Source organism: Phyllobates terribilis, unplaced genomic scaffold (genome assembly GCF_046119375.1).
Source record: "Phyllobates terribilis strain yellow unplaced genomic scaffold, ASM4611937v1 Scaffold_7__3_contigs__length_470593459, whole genome shotgun sequence".
Classification (NCBI taxonomy): domain Eukaryota; kingdom Metazoa; phylum Chordata; class Amphibia; order Anura; family Dendrobatidae; genus Phyllobates; species Phyllobates terribilis.
Window position 1 is genome coordinate 399,100,919 of NW_027362767.1, and position 21,136 is coordinate 399,122,054.

General features: G+C 46.0%; 1 pseudogene; it reads right to left on the minus strand.

Moving 5' to 3' along the window:
* Positions 1 to 21,136, minus strand: part of LOC141155005 (cytochrome P450 2B4-like) — a 248,373-nt pseudogene that overhangs the window by 170,736 nt on the left and 56,501 nt on the right.

Below are 21,136 nucleotides of genomic sequence, written 5' to 3' on the forward strand. Positions count from 1 at the left end.
CATCTTTACATGTATAATTTTATATTTTTGCTTTCTAACAAGATTTTTCTTCAAACAATAATACTTAGATTTTAGAAATCATCACATAAAATATTGAGTTATCGCCTGTAACAACCTTTTGTTTTCTTGAGTTCCATCACAAGACACAGAGCTTCTTCTTGAATCCGATCCTCTATAGTCCTTTTTCCCATGCCGAAATCGCGCATTGTAGAGAGAGAAAATCTACGAAGTTCCCTCCACCTCTCCATGTTGCTTGTGAAAGCAATTCCTGAGAAATTAAGATATCCAGGATTAATTTATTTTACAGGTTAATATTTAGGAAAGAAAATAACATTGCAAACTATACCAAATTATTATGCAAATTGGATTTAAGTGTCCAAAAGGTGTACATTTTTGTTTTACAAATAAACTCATGGATGGTTTGTATCTCAGGGTCTTTGGATTGCTGAAATCAATCTCAAACACCTGTGATAATTAGTTTGCCAGATGAGCCCAATTAAACGAAAACTTCTTAAGAAGGACTGTGACGAAACAGCTTCCAATCTTAATCAGCCAGACATCTAGATTGGTGTTTTTCTCTTGGCTTAACCATTGTTTGCGTTGACTTGTGAATGTATGTGTATTTCTGTGGCTGGCCAAGAAGGACATATGATTATTTGTATAACCCTGAATGTTGTCTTCTCTAGGTTCTGAAACAATGATGTTTGCTACTATGCTAATTGCATATTGTGCTAAGGCCAGCTAGATGTTTATTTACAAGAGCCCCCTACTATACTAACTAAGTAAATTGATTAAATTCACAAACAATGAGAGCTGAGCCCTGTGGAATAATATCATCCCTAACCCTTGACCCGTGGATATGGACGAGAGGCTCTGCTGCTCTGAGGACTTCCTCTACGGCTTTTAATTCTTTGAAATTTGATGAGCGCTGGCTCACCTCTTTGGTCCATATACCCTGGAATAGCTCTTGGGAGACCATGGCTCCCCATCCCTTCCCGCTGGCATCTACTTTTATGGTTACTAGTGGATTCTGGATCCATGGTACTCCTGTTCAGATTTTTCACGTGTGGTGGTATAGGGAATTTTCCTGTTCAGAGACCGTGGAGATCCTTCCCAATTCGTAAGGATGTGGGTCTGTAATGCTCGAGTATGTGCCTGAGCCCAGGCCACCATCTGGATACAGGATGTTATAGACTCGAGTACTGACATGGAATCTCTCAAAGATACTGATCTCCTGCTTCTTAGGACATTGATCTTTGCTTTTAGAAAGACCTGTTTTTGTTTGGGCAGAAATGACATCTGGCTGTGGGAATCCAATTGTACTCCTAGAAATGTTTTTGTCATGGAGGGTACTATATCAGAGTTTTTGTGGTTCACTAACCAGCCCAGAGACAATATACAGTTGACCACTCAGATCCTATGTTCTTGGAGTACTGGTACTGAGGGCCCAATTAATAACAGGTCGTTGAGGTATGGTACTATTGAAATTTTCTGACCCCAGATATAAGCCATGACCTTTGTAAATATTTCTGGGGCTGGTGATATCCCGAATGGGAGAACATTGAACTGGTAGTGGACTATTTGTTGACCTTGAGTCACTGCCAATCTTAGGAACCTCCTGTGAAGTGGATGTATGGGGATGTGGTAATATACATCTTGGAGATAGATTTCATTTCAATTTCATTTTTGATGCCACATCACCGCTCCAAGATTTCAACCATAAGGCCCTTTTTACAGAGTTTGATAACCCAGATGCTCTTGCCGCCGCTCTCACTGATTCTGCAGAAGCATCTGCTAAAAACCCCGTAGCTTTCTGTAGAAGCGGTAAGGATGCTAAGATGTCTTCTCTGGGGGAGCCCGAGACTAGGTGTTCCTCCAGTTGATCTAGCCAATGAGCCATTGATCGAGCTATGCCCGTAGAGACTGCGGTGTTTAATAGTGCTGCCGAGGTCTCCCAGGATTTTCTGAGTAGTCCCTCCATTTTGCGTTCCAAGGGGTCAGTTAATTGAGAAGAATCTTCAAAGGGCAGTGTGGTTTTCTTTGCCACTCGTGCAATCTGGATATCCACTCTTGGGACTTCAGACCAGCATTTTGTAGTCTCGTTTTCTACAGGAAACATATCCTTTAACTCCATAGGGGTATTCAATCTCTTTTCTGGAGATTCCCACTCCTCTAAGACTAAGTCCCTAATACTCTGGTGTATAGGGAACACAAATTTTTTTCTGGAATGTAGGCCCCCAAACATCTGATCCTGTACTGTCTGGGGAACTTTTTCTTCCTCGACCTCCATACTTCTCCTTACTGCCATGAGGAGTTCCTTCAAGCTATCTGATTGAAAGTAATATCTCTCTCGCTGGGAGTTATCAGGAGTTGGACTCAGTTCATCTTCCTCTGGAAGATCTTCTGAGATATACATCTCCTCTTGAGAGTCTCCCCTCCCCCCCTTCCCTCTGGTGGGCTGATCTTCCTCTTTTTGGCTGCTGAGGGAGTAGATGTAGAATACTGAGTGGGTGAGGGTGTAGGGAGAGTGACTGAGGCTAAGGAGGATTTGATCTCTTGACGTACAATCCCCTTTATTTCTTCCATTAAGGAAAGTTGTTCCTGTCTGATAATTAGTGTTGAGCCACCCCCGTAGTGTTCGAGTTCGGTTCGGTTCATCGAACACCCGTGTGTTCGCCGAACTGTTCGTCGAACACCTTCGAACACCGTTAAAACCAATGGCAGGCAAACAAAAACACATAGAAACACATAGAAAACACCTTCAAAGGTGTCCAAAAGCTGACAAACTGCTCAGAAGACACAACTAACACATGGAAAAGTGACAAGTACATATAGTCATGCGAAAAGAAAAGAGGTGGAGGAGTAAAAGGAGGGGGAGACACAGATATAGGCATGTCATGCCCTTCTAAAATCCAAAAAGTGAGAAGCCGACACGTTCAGTCCGCTCCTGCCCATGCCACCTCCGCGTCGCCGGGTTTGTGCCAGAGCCGCGGTGAACCCTGACGGCCAGCCCCCCTCTCCCAATACTGGTGCCTGTCCGCTGGTGGGTCGAGCGAGCCCCCCTGTGGTGGAGGCAGCTCTAAGCTTTTTAATTTAAATTGTCTCTCTAATTTGAATGAATACACTTTAAATCCATTTACAAGGATCTATAGGAGGGCAAGTCTCATGCCAGCAGCCGCGTAATTCCAGCTCCAGTAGCATCCACTAAAGCTGCTGCAGTTAAAAAGCTTTTATAAGGATCGAGCTCGGCTGTCCACCGCAAGGCATCCTACTGCCAGTCCCAGCCCCTATGCCTTGGGGTGCCTCCTGATGCTCTTCACTGAGTATCCCATGGTCCCGAAGCATTTCCTTTGAAAAAATTAAGTGTCTAAACTACAGGTGGTGTAGCTTGCTTAACAGCCGGGATAATCCGCTGACTAGCAGACACTGCTACTAGGCACAAAGTATTTCCTGGGCTAGATGCAGTTAAAAATTTGTAATTAGATACTCTCGATGGATGCTGAGAAAGCATTCCATAGAGTCTCCTGGCACGCCATATATGATTCTCTTAAAAAGCTTGGGGTAGGGGTCTAGGGGACTCTTTTATAGCCAAAATCACGGCCCTGTATCGCAATACGTCACCTAGGCTGAAGATAAATGGAACTGTAGCACCCTGAGGGCTCGGTTGCTACAGACGTATTGCACCTCACCCAGAGGTGTGATATCTCACTCTCAGGTAAGGATTGAGTGTGGATCAGGACCCGACACCTGCATGCATTACACCACATTGCCGTGGGGCAGGGCGACCAATATGCCCCTGAGATGGGCACGACAGTCCCTGTCCCTGGCTGGAGTGGGGGGAGGGAACACTGAGGAAGGGGAACCCTGCAGTGCAGGAGCAGGGAGGAAGCAGTTCCTGGGTGCATTGAGAAGGGAGTATAAAAGGTGGGCACCATCTTAGTTCAGTGCAGAGAAGTCTGAGCAGAAGTGGCAGGGAGCAGGGGCTCTGCATGAGCTCTGCTCCGGAGGCGGGCCTAGTAACAGAGGCCCAGGCCTGGAAGAGGGAGAAGGAAGGAAGAGGAGCGGAGAAGGCTCCAGGAACGAGGAATGAAGGGATCCCAGGGGTGCGGACGGGCGAGTCGCCACCGCACGCCCGAATCCACCTGCGTGGAGGGGTCAGGCCAAAGGGGGAGACCGGTCCCCGAACTAGTGGAGGCAGGAAACGACCCTCAGCTAGAAACCGGAGGCTCTGACATTTTATGTGGCGCAGCCCCTCGCTACACCCGCTAGGAAGGCACCACATAGGGTCAGGGAAACTGGCGCCAAGTTTACCAAGAGGAGGCCCGAGGCAGCCGGACAGAAGTGTTGGTAAGAAAGGCCAGACAAAGGACACACAAAGGGGGTCCTGTGAAGTGCTCCAAAGTTATCTGGGAGTTGTCTGAGCCCCTCACCTGGTGAGCACAATACGACGTGGGCAGCCGTTACCTGCAGACGTGGTCTGGATAATAAGAACTGTGAGTAAAGGCCCTGGACTGCATCACTGACTCCGTGTCGTTACTGCTGCTGCCCTGCACCATCACCCCCATCCTCCGCATACACTGCCCTGAGGCTATACTCCTCCCGTGGGGAGTTATGCTACGCTCTGCTGCACCCACAACACCAGCCTCAGCGGTCTGCCCTGTAGCGGCGGTTCACTCTGACCGCAATCCACGGGTGGCGTAGTCGGACATTTAAACATCAAAACCACATAAATAGTTCCGCCACTGGTTTGACCGCCCTGAGCCACGGAACCGGGTCGCCGCCACGAAGACTACAACCACCAGCATCCACCAAAAAGGGTCCGGCTCCGGGTGTCCCAAGGCCCAGGGGGTGCGTCAGAACATTTTCATCACCTTTCACAATCACCAATGGGACAAGGCAGGGATGTCCTCTGTCCCCTCTCTTATACATCCTAGTGACGGAGCACCTGCTCTCATCAATTCGCCATAACCCCAATATTAGGTGGATTGAGGTGGGAGGCACCGAGTACAAGTGCTCTCTATTTGCTGATGATGTCCTAGTATATATCACTCAATCACATATATCCATCCATGCTGTTATGGCTGAAATAGATCACTTTGTTACATGGTAAAATTTTAAAATCAATGCAGCGAAGTCTGAGGCCCTCGATGTCTCCCTCCCCAAATCCATATAGGATTCCATCCAGTCCAACTTTCCCTTTGCCTGGCCCTCACAGGGTATCAAATACTTAGGAATTCCTATTCATAGAGACCTCTCCCATCTATGTTATCTTAATTTTGGGCCCTTTATTGAACAATTCCATACAGACCACGGTTGGCAAGTTAGAACTGTAAGATTCACTACGTGAACCGCTGGTGTTTTGTGGAAAAGCGTTGTACACCGCGTTCCAAATTATTATGCAAAAAGTGTTTAGGAGTGATAAGGGAAGAATTTGTTTGTTTGTCAGTTAAACTCATTGATGGTGATGTGTGTCAGGGCTCTTTATATCACTGTAAGCAATTGCAGACACCTGTGCTAATTAGTTTGGCAGGTGTGTCCAATGAAAGGCAAGACTACTTAAGAAGGCTCTCTCACATTATTAAGCAGCCTACATTTTCTGCCAAAATGGGAAAGAAAAAGGATGTGTCGGCTGCTGAGAAGCAACAAATTGTGGAGTGTTTAGGTCAAGGCATGACTACAATCAACATTGTGCGATGATCAGGATGAAGTGTCTTGGCAATCAAGAAGTATGTAGCCGATTCACAGTACACACGTGTGCGTGCTGATAAGGGCAAATTGAGGACTCTTTCCTACAGGCAATTACGTCAGGTTGAAAGAGCAGCGGCAAAAAAGCCTTGTCATAGCAGCAGACAAGTTTTTGAAGCTGCTTGTGCCTCCAACGTCCCCCGAACAACAAGATGCAGGGTCCTTCAGAGGTTTGCTGCTGTGCATACGCCATCCTGTCGACCTCCTCTATCCACTTCACACAAGCAGAAACGGCTCCAGTGGGCCAAACATTACATGAAGACTGATTTCAAAACTGTTTTGTTCACGGATGAGTGCCGTGCAGCGCTCGATGGTCCAGATGGATGGAGTGGAGGATGGCTGGTTGATGGACACCCCACGCAAACACGGCTACAGCGCCAACAAGGAGGAGGTGGAGTAATGTTTTGGGCTGGAATCATGGGGAGAGAGATTGTCGGCCCCTTTAGGATCCCTGAAGGGGTAAAGATGAACTCCATAATGTATGTGGATTTTCTCAAACAGCACTTCCTGCCATGGTTCAAGAAGAAGAACCGTGTATTTCACAGCAAGATCATTTTTCTGCATGATAATGCACCATCTCATGCTGCACATAAAAAATCTGCATCTCTGGCTGATATGGGCATAAAAGGGGACAAACTTATGGTGTGACCCCCATGCTCCCCTGACCTCTACCCCATTCAGAACCTTTGGAGCATCATTAAAAGGAGTGTCTATGATGGCGGGAGGCAGTTCACATCTAAGCAACAGCTCTGGGAGGGTATTCTGTCCTCATGCAAAACAATTGAAGCAGAAACCATCCAAAACCTGACAAATTCAATGGACGAGAGAGTTCAGAAGCTCCTTTCGAACAAGGGGTCCTATGTGAAAATGTAACATCACCTACAATAAAGTTTTGAGTTGAAAACTGTTTGATTTCAGTTTCTAACTACCTGCTAATGCTTATAATTTCAAAAATGACCATTTTTTTGGTCTTTATTAAAATGAAAAGGTTGATCGAAAAGTTTGGGGGATCTAAAAGTGTGGCAACCCAGTAGTCATGATTACTTCGAATTCTGACAATATGAGGGTCATGCTGCAGGTAGTGGAGCAAGAAGGCACTTATGTGTCTTGCGCATCTCGGAGCCCCAAAATTATTTTCCGGGCTAGATGCAGCTAAAAATTATTTTTAATTTTAAATCTGGTGGAGCTTATTATAGATGGCCTAATAGGATCAGTGCTGCACACTGCTACAAAGCCCAAATTATTTTCCAGTCAAGATACAGATAAACATGATTAGTAATTTGAAAGCTTAAAACGTTTGGTAGGGTGATTTTAACCAATCATCAAGCTTTTACTCTCCCCAGGATGACACAGGGGTAGAAAAGTCGTTTCGGATCCATGATTTGTTCATCTTTATGAACGTGAGTCTGTCTACATTATCAGTGGAGAGCCGCGTGCGCTTATCTGTCAGCACACCACCAGCAGCGCTGAACACACGTTCAGACAGAACGCTGGCTGCGGGGCATGACAAGATCTCCAAGGCGTAAGTGGCTAGCTCCGGCCATTTATCCAGATTGGAAGCCCAAAAAGAGCAAGGGTCCAGTGACACAGTCGTGGCTTCAATGTTTACTTGGAGATACTCCTGTACCATCGTCTCTAGGCGTTGACTATGTGTCAGACTTCTTGTCTCCTGTGGCCTTGCAAAGGATGGGCTAAAAAAGTGGTGAAATGATTCCGCAAAATTGATGTTACCAGCAGATACTGTGGTTCTGTTACGGTTTGAGTGCTGAACACTTGACGGTCCCACGGTTGGCAAGTTGGAACTGTGAGATTCACTACGTGCACCACTGGTATTTTGTGGAAAAGCACATGTAAGATTCTGCAACAGTCTCTGCTGGTACTCCTGCATGCGTGCATCCCTTTCTATGGCAGGAATAATTTCGGCAAATTTACTTTTGTACCGGGGATCTAACAGTGTGGCAACCCAGTAGTCAGGATTATTTCTAATCCTCACAATTCGAGGGTCATGTTGCAGGTAGTGCAGCAAGAAGGCACTCATGTGTGTTGCGCATCCAGGAGCACCAAGTCCCTGTTGTGTTGGTGGCGAGGTAACAATCATGCTTCCTTCCTCTGTCCTCTCCCCCCAACCTCGCACAACAGAAATGTGATCAAGGTCTCCCTCATCTGATGAGTGTTCCATCAGTTCGTCCTCCATTTCTTCCTGGGCTCCTGCACCTTCCTCACTAGTTTGGCTGCTACCATGCGCCCTGGTAAAACCATCTCCCCCACCCTCACATGCCTGCCGCCTTGGTGCTGCCGACCTTCTGGACCTTGCAGATGTTAGCCCTTCCGTATACAACTCCTCCTCCTCTACTTCCTCCACCTCCTCTTGTGCCACCACCTGACTCCGAATTCTGTTTAACATGTGCTCCAGCATGTAAATCACCGGAATAGTCATGCTGATAATGGCATCGTCAGCACTAAACATCTTCGTCGCCATTTCAAAACTGTGCAGAAGGGTGCATAGGTCCCTGATCTGAGACCACTCCTCCAGCGTGATTTGCCCCACCTCTGAATCTCGTTGGCCCAGGCTATACGTCAGAACGTATTGCACCAGGGCTTGTCGGTGCTGCCACAGTCGCTGCAACATGTGCAGAGTTGAATTCCACCAGGTAGGCACATCGCATTTTAGCCGGTGAAGTGGCAGGCCCAACGACTTCTGTAGAGATGCAAGTCGCTGAGCTGCGGGATGCGAACGGCGGAAGTGAGCACACAGCGACCGTGCCCTCTGCAGAAGGCCATCTAGTCTGGAATAGTGGGCTAAAAATTGCTGGACAACCAGGTTCAACACGTGAGCCATACAAGGCACGTGTGTGACATTGCCCCGGCGAAGGGCCGCACCCAGGTTTGCAGCATTGTCGCACACGGCCTTCCCTGGTTTCAGGTCCAGTGGAGACAACCATTCATGAAATTGGTTCTCCAGAACTGACCACAACTCCTCAGCTGTGTGACTCACATTTCCCAGACATTTCAATGTAAAAACCGCCTGATGACGTTGAGCCCTACTGCCAGCATAGTAAGGAGGTGTGCAGGATCCCTTCTGCGCAGTTAGAAAGCTTGTGGCATGACCAGACAGGCTTTGGGTGCAGGTGGAAGACCGAGAGGAGGTTGAGGAGGCAGAAGTAGTGGAGGAACTTTGACATAAAGAGGATTGACGCACAACTCGTGGGGACGGCAAGACTTGGACAGCAGCCCCTTATCCTGCTGTCACCATAGTTACCCAGTGCCCAGTCAGCGACATGTAACGCCCCTGTCCATGCCTACTCGTCCAAGTGTCTGTGGTGAAATGCACCCTGTCACACACAGAGTTTCTCAAAGAAGCGGTGATGTTGTGTGCGACATGCTGGTGGAGCGCAGGCACACCTTTCTTTGAGAAGTAGTGCCGACTGGGCATCTGGTACTGGGGCACTGCGACGGACATAAGGTCTCGAAAATCCTCTGTGTCCACCAGGCGGAAAGGCAGCATTTCTGTAGCCAAGAGCTTGCAGATGGTGAAATTCAACCTCTTAGCTTTCTCATGGCTAGGAGGAAATGGTCTTTTACTTGTCCACATCTGAGGGACCGAGGGCTGGCTTTTGTGCTTAGACGGGGTTGATAAGGGTGTCCCCGGCAAACTGCCGGTCTGTGAGGAAGATGCAGGCGGACATGTTAGGTTGCCTTGATCCAAAGGTGGTGCTATCGATGTCGGACAGCGCTCAACACCAGCTGGTGTTACCACCTCCAAAGAAAATGATGACCTGCCAATCACGCTGGCTGTTGCGGGTAAAGAGGTGGCAGGTCTGCGCCCCAAAACAGGTGTGACTGCTGACCCCCCAGTCACAGAGGATGAAGAGGCCGCGGATGCACAAGATATGGCAGACGGTGGTTGGCCCGGCCGGCTAGGCCGCATTGTAGCACACTGAGCTTCCCACTGCAACTTATGCTTCATGTCCATGTGCCGATTCATGCATGAAGTACTCAAACTATGTATTTTTTGGCCTCTACTTAGCTTTTGCTGACAAATGTTACAGATAACACGAGTTGGGTCATCTTTATCGATCTGAAAAAATGCCCAGGCTATGCAAGGCTTAGCACCCATGCGACCTGAAGAGCCACCACGACTTGTGGTGAGAGGCAGAGTTGTGTTTGAGGATGCAGTTGTTGACGTGCTTCCAGTACTACGTCTGTCCAGGAAGGCGCACCTGACCTCGTCGTCACTAGCATCTTCCTCCACCTCCTCTGCTGACCTCATCTCTTGGCTGACTGTGGGTTGACAGTAAGTGGGATCTCCGACCTCATCATCATCACCCTGTGCGTTATCACACCCGTCGTCCTCAGAGCCAACCTGTTCCTGCCCTGACAAAAAACTAAAGTTGTCGCTCCAATCAGGTATTTGAGTCTCATCATCGTCTTCCTCATTGTCTCCACCAACAGGAGTTACAGTTTGGGAATGAGGGTCTACATTATGGTCAGAACCTTCTGCGTCTGGTCCTGGATCCGACTCATAAAGATTCTGGGCATCAGTGCAGATCATTTCCTCGTCTGGATTCACAGAAGCGCTGGAGTCGACCTCTGATTCCCAGGCTATAGTATGAGTAAACAGCTCTGCAGACTCAACCATCTGTTCTACCTCATACTCAGACGGGCAGCTGGAGATTTGGGAGCTGTGAGGAAGCAAGTGCGATTTGGGTGACACCTTTGAGGACTGGAGTATTTGTGATGTTGAAGTTGATGTGGAGGAGAGCCCACTTAAAGGAGCACTTGATATCCGTTGAAGCACCTGCTGTTTTTGTGCCTCATCTGGAATTTGTAGCGATTGGCGTGGCCGTAAGAAAGGGATCTTATCACATTGTCCGCTAAAAGAAGTAGACATTTTAGTTTGGCTGGAAGATGGTCTTTCTTCTGCAGATGTTACTGTTGCTTTAACACCTACCCCACGGACACAACCTTTTTTCCCCTTCCCAACACGCCTATTCCCCTTTCCACCAGCAGCAGGCCTTTTTCCACTCATTTTGGTGGTTAACTAATTCACAACTCTGGAGTTGTTTGCACAAAAAAACAATGGATGGTAACCGAGCAGAGCCGAGTGGCCAAACTGTGGTATTAGGCCAAAACTATTGGCTGGGTTAGATGCAGAAAAAAAATATTTTGAATTTGCAACCTGATGGAGGTCAGTATAGATGGACTAATAGAGAAAGTCCAACACACTACTAGAAGGCCAAATATTTTTTCAGAGGTAGATGCAGAAAAAAATATATTCAGTTTGCAACCTGATGGAGGTCAGTATAGATGGATTAATAGAACAAGACCCACACACAGCTAGAAGCCCAATATTTTTTCAGAGGTAGATGCAGAAAAAAATATATTCAGTTTGCAACCTGATGGAGGTCAGTATAGATGGACTAATAGAACAAGTCCCACACACTGCTAGAAGCCCAAATATTTTTTCAGAGGTACTGTAGATGCAGATAAAAATTAGTTTTAATTTGCAACCTGATGGAGGTCAGTATAGATGGACTAATAGAGAAAGTCCGACACACTACTAGAAGGCCAAATATTTTTTCAGAGGTAGATGCAGAAAAAAATATATTCAGTTTGCAACCTGATGGAGGTCAGTATAGATGGACTAATACAACAAGTCCCACACACAGCTAGAAGCCCAAATATTTTTTCAGAGGTACTGTAGATGCAGATAAAAATTAGTTTTAATTTGCAACCTGATGGAGGTCAGTATAGATGGACTAATAGAGAAAGTCCGACACACTACTAGAAGGCCAATTATTTTTTCAGAGCTAGATGCAGAAAAAAATTATATTCAGTTTGCAACCTGATGGAGGTCAGTATAGATGGATTAATAGAACAAGACCCACACACAGCTAGAAGCCCAATATTTTTTCAGAGGTAGATGCAGAAAAAAATATATTCAGTTTGCAACCTGATGGAGGTCAGTATAGATGGACTAATAGAACAAGTCCCACACACTGCTAGAAGCCCAAATATTTTTTCAGAGGTACTGTAGATGCAGATAAAAATTAGTTTTAATTTGCAACCTGATGGAGGTCAGTATAGATGGACTAATAGAGAAAGTCCGACACACTACTAGAAGGCCAAATATTTTTTCAGAGCTAGATGCAGAAAAAAATTATATTCAGTTTGCAACCTGATGGAGGTCAGTATAGATGGACTAATAGAGAAAGTCCGACACACTACTAGAAGGCCAAATATTTTTTCAGAGGTAGATGCAGAAAAAAATATATTCAGTTTGCAACCTGATGGAGGTCAGTATAGATGGATTAATAGAACAAGACCCACACACAGCTAGAAGCCCAATATTTTTTCAGAGGTAGATGCAGAAAAAAATATATTCAGTTTGCAACCTGATGGAGGTCAGTATAGATGGACTAATAGAACAAGTCCCACACACTGCTAGAAGCCAAATATTTTTTCAGAGGTACTGTAGATGCAGATAAAAATTAGTTTTAATTTGCAACCTGATGGAGGTCAGTATAGATGGACTAATAGAGAAAGTCCGACACACTACTAGAAGGCCAAATATTTTTTCAGAGGTAGATGCAGAAAAAAATATATTCAGTTTGCAACCTGATGGAGGTCAGTATAGATGGATTAATAGAACAAGACCCACACACAGCTAGAAGCCCAATATTTTTTCAGAGGTAGATGCAGAAAAAAATATATTCAGTTTGCAACCTGATGGAGGTCAGTATAGATGGACTAATAGAACAAGTCCCACACACTGCTAGAAGCCCAAATATTTTTTCAGAGGTACTGTAGATGCAGATAAAAATTAGTTTTAATTTGCAACCTGATGGAGGTCAGTATAGATGGACTAATAGAATGATGCTATGCCCAAAAGATTTTACTTCACTAGGTGCAGTAAAAAAATTGGTATTCTATACACAGGTGGTATATCTTGCAACACAGATAGGCTACTCCACTGACTAACACACTCTGCAATAGGCCAAAAAGGATTAGCTTTGCTAGATTCAGCCAAATGCTGTGAAAAAAACTTGCACAGCACTGGCACAGACCTGCCTGGCAAAAACTGATAGGAACTCATGTAACCTAGTCCTGAAAAGGACTGCAATTACAATTAGTCTTTACTCCCACAACCGATCTATTTAAGAGCACAGACCTCCCTGATAAAAGTCGTAGGAAATGCTGTAACCTAGTCCTTAAAAGGACTGCAATCACAACTATTCCCTACTCCCAAGCTATCTGTATATTTGTGCGAAAATTGGCTTGAAATTAACAAGGTATAGCGCACACAGCAACAGCGGTGCCATCTAACACGCAGCTGCAGCAGTGAGAAAATGGTGGCGACGGGGAAAATGGCTGGGTCTTATAGGGCAAGGACATGTGACATACACTGCCAATGACACATGCCCTTGCTTGTGTGAAAAAAGCACTTCGCTCCGTGTGTGCGCTGCTGATAGGCTGACAGATTGCACCTCCCCACTGTAAATGCGGGAAAGAGAAAAAAAAATGGAGATCTTCATTGTTCCTGCAGAGATCCATCCCCTGCCCCTCCCCCCACCCAGCTGTACACTCAAACTGCGTATTAACATTAATTTTCATCATTACTGAGAAAAAATCCAGTTATGATTTTGGTGCACGAACAGTTATCGAACATAACCTCGAACAGCCGAATTTTTCTCAAATTGTTCGTGTTCGCCGAACGGCTCGAACACCGCCCAAAACAGCTCGAATTTGAGATTGGCGAACAGTTCGAGTAGAACAACGCTCATCTCTACTGATAACCTCCTCTGTACAGTCCTTGCATAGGGGCTTTTTAATGGCAGGACGATAGCTTTTTTAGTACAGATGGGACATCTGCGTGACGGTTTAGCTGTCTCCAGATGCAGGTTCCTTGTCCCCCTACAAGAGAAGGGAGAAGGGAAAGGGAGCTATAAACACTATTACCTGCATCTGAGAGATGGACTACCAGTGCCATACTTACTGGGACCGGACTGGCGCTGGGCTCTACAGATGCAGAGCGAGAAGCTTCAACTGACATGGTTTTGTCCTACCTGCAGATGTCTTCCTGTCCAGGGCTCCTTTATGGGCAACTGGACTAGCGCCTCCCTCTGTTAGAGGGCTCCTTCCCCAGTGTCCAGGTGAAACCGTGGAATGCAAAACCGCCGGAAGTGACGTCATCGTCCACCGCCTGGCATCACTTGCGGCGTGCGCTCCACATCCTGGAGACCGGAATCGCCCGCACATCCAGCGGGGAAGAGGAGGAGGAGGAGATGGACCAGAGAGCTCAAAGAGGCCTCCGGACAGAAGATCCTGCAGACCTTGCCCACGAGCGCGGACTGGAGGAGGGGGTCCCGAATCCGGAGGAGACGGGAGCAGCGCATGTGAGAAGGAGAGGTAAACCGCTCGATCCTCCGCTGCCCGGCTAATAGCTTTCTCCCAGTGCCTGTCGCTGGCCCAGCACACCGGGGATGACCTCTTCATCCCTGATAGGGACAGGAAATAACACTGGAGGGAGGATGTGTGCGGGGCTATTTAAAACTCTTCATGTTTCCTGTCCCTATTATGGTGAGGCTACATCCTCCTGTGTGCTGTCGTGGGGGGTTATTAGAGAAAATAGCATTTGCATAATAATTTAGAATGCAGTGCATATATCATCAACTGGTGGAGAAAATGTAACTTTTTTCCCTTGTGTTATGAAAAATCTTTTTCTATGCACTCAAATCAATAGGAAGTTCTGACAGGTGGGTGTCACTTAGAATTAGAGATGAGCGGTTTGATTCTCAAAGTATCAAGTTCTTGTCAAATTTCAAGCCTTCACGTGAATTAGAACGTTTTGAGATTTGATTTGTCAGTCACCATTTCCCACACTAATGCAGTATCATTTTGTTTTTCTATAATGTCCTGCAGCTATGATATCTTACGGAATGTCATACCTTGTGTAGTGGTAGTCAGGCCATCACCAATCAGCGGTTCCCAGTAGAGCACAGTTTATACAGCAGAGCAGTCTTCTATCTACAGAGTCATTGGATAAGTCTCTCTCTCCTGTGGAATATAAGCTCTCATCTTCAGCGGGGGTCCAGTCTCTCTCCTGGAGAGTGTTATCTCTCATGGTCGCCATATCCCCTCTCCTCCTTCTCCCCCCCCCCCACATGTATTTTACGAGCAATTGCAAACTTTGCAGCATTAAGATTTGCACAACTTTTTTCCCTGCAAATTGAATTTTGGAAGAAACTTTTGTAAAGTGAGCAAATTCAAATTTCAAAAGATCCACTCATCTCTTCATAGATTGTAAAAATCATTTACGCTTTAAAGAGATTTTCTCAAGTAGTTGTAACACAGGTACTTTAGATGCAGTGACACAGAAACACAGAGCAGCCAGTACAGGGTTAATGAACAGGGGGGGGAGGGGATTTATTGTAACAGAGTCAATCTCCACACAGGGAGTAACAGGGAAAATATGAGGAAATATGGGGACAACAAGGGGAGAAGCAGGTAACAGACTATAAACGACAATCCACAGTTTGGCTAGATGCAACTGAGTCGACACGGTTGTAATCGGCAGTTTTACACTTCGCTGACTCTTGCTCCTCACAAGGCAGTTGCCGGCTGATACCGGTGTTGTTTTCTTCTTGCTTCCCCGCCTAAACAATGCTCCGTCTTCTGGCGGCAGCGGGCGGTCTCCGGTTTGACCCACTGAGCCCCTAGTCCGTAACACTGCACCTCACTTGCTCGGCTCCACGGAACCTGCGTCTCTTCTCCCTCTAGTGGGGCTTGACCCCAACTCTCAACTCTCTGCTGCACCCTCTTCCTAGACAAGCTTTTTGCTCCCCGGTCACCTGAACCCTGAGTTCTCGCTCTCGCCCCCAGATTCCCGGTCACCTGACTCCTGTGCTCACAGTCTGTCTTCTCCCTGCAACCAGAGGCACGGCCCTGGCAGTTCCGGATCCCTTGTTCCGAAAGTACTTACACCCCAGTCTTCCCCCTTACATAGTTGCAGGAAAATAAAACAAAAGGGTTACTATAAACCTCTAAGTCAGCACCAGGCTCTAACACATTCGTAAAGTATTTTGTGTGCAGTAAATAATATAAAAGATAATGTTGGCGCAGACATTTCTAGAAAAACATTCTATGTTCTACACGAGTCTCTGGGGATTTCCCTGATCAGGTTGTTTTCAAAGAGAAAAATCATCAGCTCAATCCATAAAAGGTGGAATGTGTGTGTGCAAATTGACAAATGACAAGCTGTCAATCAGCATTGTGGTAGGTACAGTAAGCCTTCCAAGGAGCGAGCTAAAGACTGCAGAAATATAGCAGCTAGGTGACAAGTATAAACACTACTCACCATAGTTCTTGTAGACAAAATCAAAGCAATTGACATCACCTCGAGCCAAGAAATCTTCCCCCCTGTCCACGAGAACTTCATTCACAGCTCTGTATCCTGTGACCACTACGACTGGTCGGGAACCCAGGTAGACTGTGAACACTTCTCCATATTTCTCACCAAGCTGGATGGAATTCAAAAATGTACATAGTCAGTTAACTTGTTCAGAAAAAGTTCTCCAATCTCAAAGCCAGCATGAACATTGCACAATTGGATTAGTGTTCGGACCGAGCACTATTACTCAAAAATCGGCAAAATTCGACCAAAGTGCGATATATTATCATGTTTTCACTAATTCTTTTGTTAGGACTTTGGCTAGGATAGTGGTGTTGTATGATGAGGGGGGGGGACGTGTTTGATGGGGGGGGGGGAAGCGTGTGGGGAGAGGTCAGAGGAGAAGCGGACTTATTCTTAATTATTATTTTTTCTTCATAACTTAAAGTGTGTCTGACAAAGTTAAATGTCCGCTCTTTATTAGTGTTGAGCCACCCCTGTAGTGTTAGAGTTCGGTTCGGTTCGGTTCGTCGAACACCGGTATGTTCGCCGGACTGTTTGTCGAACACCTTTGAACACCATTAAAACCAATGGCAGGCAAAAACAACACATAGAAACACATAGAAAACACCTTCAAAAGGTGTCCAAAAGCTGGCAAACTGCTCAGAAGACACAACTAACACATGGAAAAGTGACAATTACATATAGTCATGCGAAAAGAAAAGAGGTGGAGGAGTAAAAGGAGGGGGAGACACAGATATAGGCATGTCATGCCCTTCTAAAACAAAAAAAGTGCGAAGCCGACACGGCCAGTCCGTTCCTGCCCGTGCGACCTCCGTGTCGCCGGGTTTGTGCCAGAGCACCGGTGGACCCTGACAGCTAGCCCCCCTCTCCCAATACTGGGGCCTGTCCGCTGGTGGGTCGAGCGAGCCCCCCTGCGGTGGAGGCAGGTCTAATCTTTTTAATTTAAATTGTCTCTCTAATTTGAATGAGTACACTTTAAATCCTTTTACAAGGATCTATTGGAGGGCAAGTCTCATGCCAGCAGTCGCGTAATTCCAGCTCCAGTAGCGTCCACTAAAGCTGCTGCAGTTAAAAAGCTTTTATAAGGATCGAGCTCGGTGGTCCACCGCAAGGCGTCCTACCGCCAGTCCCAGCCCCTATACCTTGGGGTGCCTCCCCGATGCTCTTCACTGAGTGTCCCGGGGGCCCGAACCATTTCCTTTGAAAAAATTAAGTGTCCAAACTACAAGTGGTGTAGCTTGCTTAACAGCTGGGATAATCCGCTGACTAGCAGACACTGCTACTAGGCACAAAAGTATTTCCTGGGCTAGATGCAGTTAAAAATTTGTAATTAGATACTCTCGTTGGATGCTGAGAAAGCATTCCATAGAGTCTCCAGGCACGCCATATATTATTCTCTTAAAAAGCTTGGGGTAGGGGTCTAGGGGACCCTTTTATAGCCAAAATCATAGCCCTGTATCGTAATACGTCACCTAGGCTGAAGATAAATGGAACATTTTCATCACCTTTCATAATCACCAATGGGACAAGGCAGGGATGTCCTCTGTCCCCTCTTTTATACATCTTAGTGACGGAGCACCTGCTCTCATCAATTCGCCATAACCCCAATATTAGGTGGATTGAGGTGGGAGGCACAGAGTACAAGTGCTCTGCATTTGCTGATGATGTCCTAGTATATATCACTCAATCACATATATCCATCCCTGCTGTTATGGCTGAAATAGATCACTTTGTTACATGGTCAAATTTTAAAATCAATGCAGTGAAGTCTGAGGCCCTCGATGTCTCCCTCCCCAAATCCATACAGGATTCCATCCAGTCCAACTTTCCCTTTGCCTGGCCCTCACAGGGTATCAAAATCTTAGGAATTCGTATTCATAGAGACCTCTCCCGTCTGTTATCTTAATTTTGGGCCGTTTATTGAACAACTCCATACAGACCACAGTTGGCAAGTTAGAACTGTAAGATTCACTACGTGAACCACTGGTGTTTTGTGGAAAAGCATATGTACACTGTGTTCCAAATTATTATGCAAAAAGTGTTTAGGAGTGATAAGGGAAGAATTTGTTTGTTTGTCGGTTAAACTCATTGATGGTGATGTGTGTCAGGGCTCTTTATATCACTGTAAGCAATTAGTTTGCTAATTAGTTTGGCAGGTGTGTCCAATGAAAGGCAAGACTACTTAAGAAGGCTGTCCCACATAATTAAGCAGCCTACATTTTCAACCAAAATGGGAAAGAAAAAGGATGTGTCGGCTGCTGAGAAGCAACAAATTGTGGAGTGTTTAGGTCAAGGCTTGACTACAATCAAAATTGCCAAGACACTTCATCCTGATCATCGCAAAATCAAGAAGTATGTAGCTGATTCACAGTACACACATGTGCATGCTGATAAGGGAAAATTGAGGACTCTTTCCTACAGTCAATTATGTCAGGTTAAAAGAGCAGCGGCAAAAAAGCCTCGTCATAGCAGCAGACAAGTTTTTGAAGCTGCTTGTGCCTCCAACGTCCCCCGAACAACAAGATGCAGAGTCCTTCAGAGGTTTGCAGCTGTGTGTAAGCCATCCTGTCGACCTCCTCTATCCACTGTACACAAGTAGAAACAGCTCCAGTGGGCCAAACAATACATGAAGACTGACTTCAAAACTGTTTTGTTCACGGATGAGTGCCGTGCAACGCTCAATGGTCCAGATGGATGGAGTGGAGGATGGCTGGTTGATGGACACCCCACGCAAACACGGCTACAGCGCCAACAAGGAGGAGGTGGAGTAATCTTTTGGGCTGGAATCATGGGGAGAGAGATTGTCGGCCCCTTTAGGATCCCTGAAGGGGTAAAGATGAACTCCATAATGTATGTGGAGTTTCTCAAACAGCACTTCCTGCCATGGTTCAAGAAGAAGAATCGTGTATTCCGCAGCAATATCATTTTTATGCATGATAATGCACCGTCTTATGCTGCACATAACACATCTGCATCTCTGGCTGATATGGGCATAAAAGGGGACAAACTTATGGTGTGACCCCCTTGCTCCCTTAACCTCTACCCCTTTCAGAACCTCTGGAGCATCATCAAAAGGAGTGTCTATGATGGCGGGAGGCAGTTCACATCTAAGCAACAGCTCTGGGAGGGTATTCTGTCCTCATGCAAAACAATTGAAGCAGAAACCATCCAAAACCTGACATGGACGAGAGAGTTCAGAAGCTTCTTTCGAACAAGGGGTCCTATGTGCAAATGTAACATCACCTAGAATAAGTTTTGAGTTGAAAGCTGTTTGATTTCAGTTTGTAATAACCTGCTAGTGCTTATAATTTCAAAAATGACCATTTTTTTGTTTTTTATTAAAATGAAAAGGTTGATCGAAGAGTGTGGGGGATCTAAAAGTGTGGCAACCCAGTAGTCAGGATTATTTCGAATTCTGACAATCTGAAGGTTATGTTGCAGGTAGTGCAGTAAAAAGGCACTTATGTGTCTTGCGCATCTAGGAGCCCCAAAATTATTTTCCAGGCTAGATGCAGCTAAAAATTATTATTAATTTGAAAGCTAGTGGAGCTTAGTATAGATGGCCTAATAGAATCAGTACTGCACACTGCTACAAGGCCCAAATTATTTTCCAGCCAAGATACAGATAAACATGATTAGTAATTTGAAAGCTTAAAACGGTTGGTGAGGTGATTTTAACAAATCATCAAGCTTTTACTCTCCCCAGGATGACACACGGGTAGAAGAGTCGTTTCGGATCCATGATTTGTTCATCTCCATTATCAGTGGAGAGCCGCGTGCGCTTATCTGTCAGTACACCACCAGCAGCGCTGAACACACGTTCAGACAGACAGCTGGCTGCGGGGCATGACAAGATTAGAGATGAGCGGTGTTCGACTAGAACTGTTCGCCAATCTCAAATTCGAGCTGTTTTGGGCGGTGTTTGAGTTGTTCGACGAACCCGAATGATTTGCAAAAAATTCGGCTGTTCGAGGTTATGTTCAATAACTGTTCGTGCACCAAAAGCTGTCCTGCATGTCTGGCGCTATTTTGAGCACCAATCATGCAGGGATTGTCTGCCACTCACTGTAATGCCACAACCATGGTGGTTGTGGCATTACAGTGATTGCCCAAATCGATGGGAACAGTGCCAACAGTGAAACATGAAAAGCCAGCAATTCAGCAGCGGCATACACCGGTACCCGACAATTTAGAACCGAAAGAATAGAGCTTCACACATAGATTAGATAGATAGAAACATGTCAGTCACATATATATGAAGTACAGTGACAGTGTTGATTACTGTACTTGTCATTTAGTGTTAAAATAAAGGATTTATTTTAAAAAAAATTGGCGTGGGGGTCCCCATAATTTTAGGCTCTAGCGGAGGTTAAGCAGACGGCTGGGGCAGATGTTTGAAGCCTGGGAAGGGGGTAATACCCACGGAGCTTCCCAGGCTACTAATATCAGCCCCCAGCTGAATACCTAGCCTTTACTAGCTATTAAAATGGGGGACCCCTCCAAAAAAATGACGTGGGGTCCCCCCTATTTTAATAGCTAGCAAAGGCTAGGCAGACAGCTGGGGGCTGATATTAATAGCCCAGGAAGGGTGCCATGAATATTGGCCCCTTCCCAGGCTAGAAACACCAGCTGTCAGCTGCCCCAGAAATGGCGCATCCTTAGGATGCGCCAATTCTGGCACTTAGCCTCGCTCTTCCCACTGCCCTGTAGCGGTGGCAGTGGGGTAATAGGGTTGGGGTTGATGTCAGCTTATAATGCCAGCTGACATCAAGCCCAGGTTAGTAATGGAGAGGCGTCTATAAGACACCCCCATTACTAACCCCATAGTCAAAGTTAAAAGAAAACACAAACACCCAGAATAAAGTCCTTTAATTGAAAAAAAAACACATTCCTTTATTGTTCTAAATTAAACCATACTTACCACCACGCCCATTCCAGCTGAAGCCAACGATCCCCTGCAATAAAAGAAAAAAAATA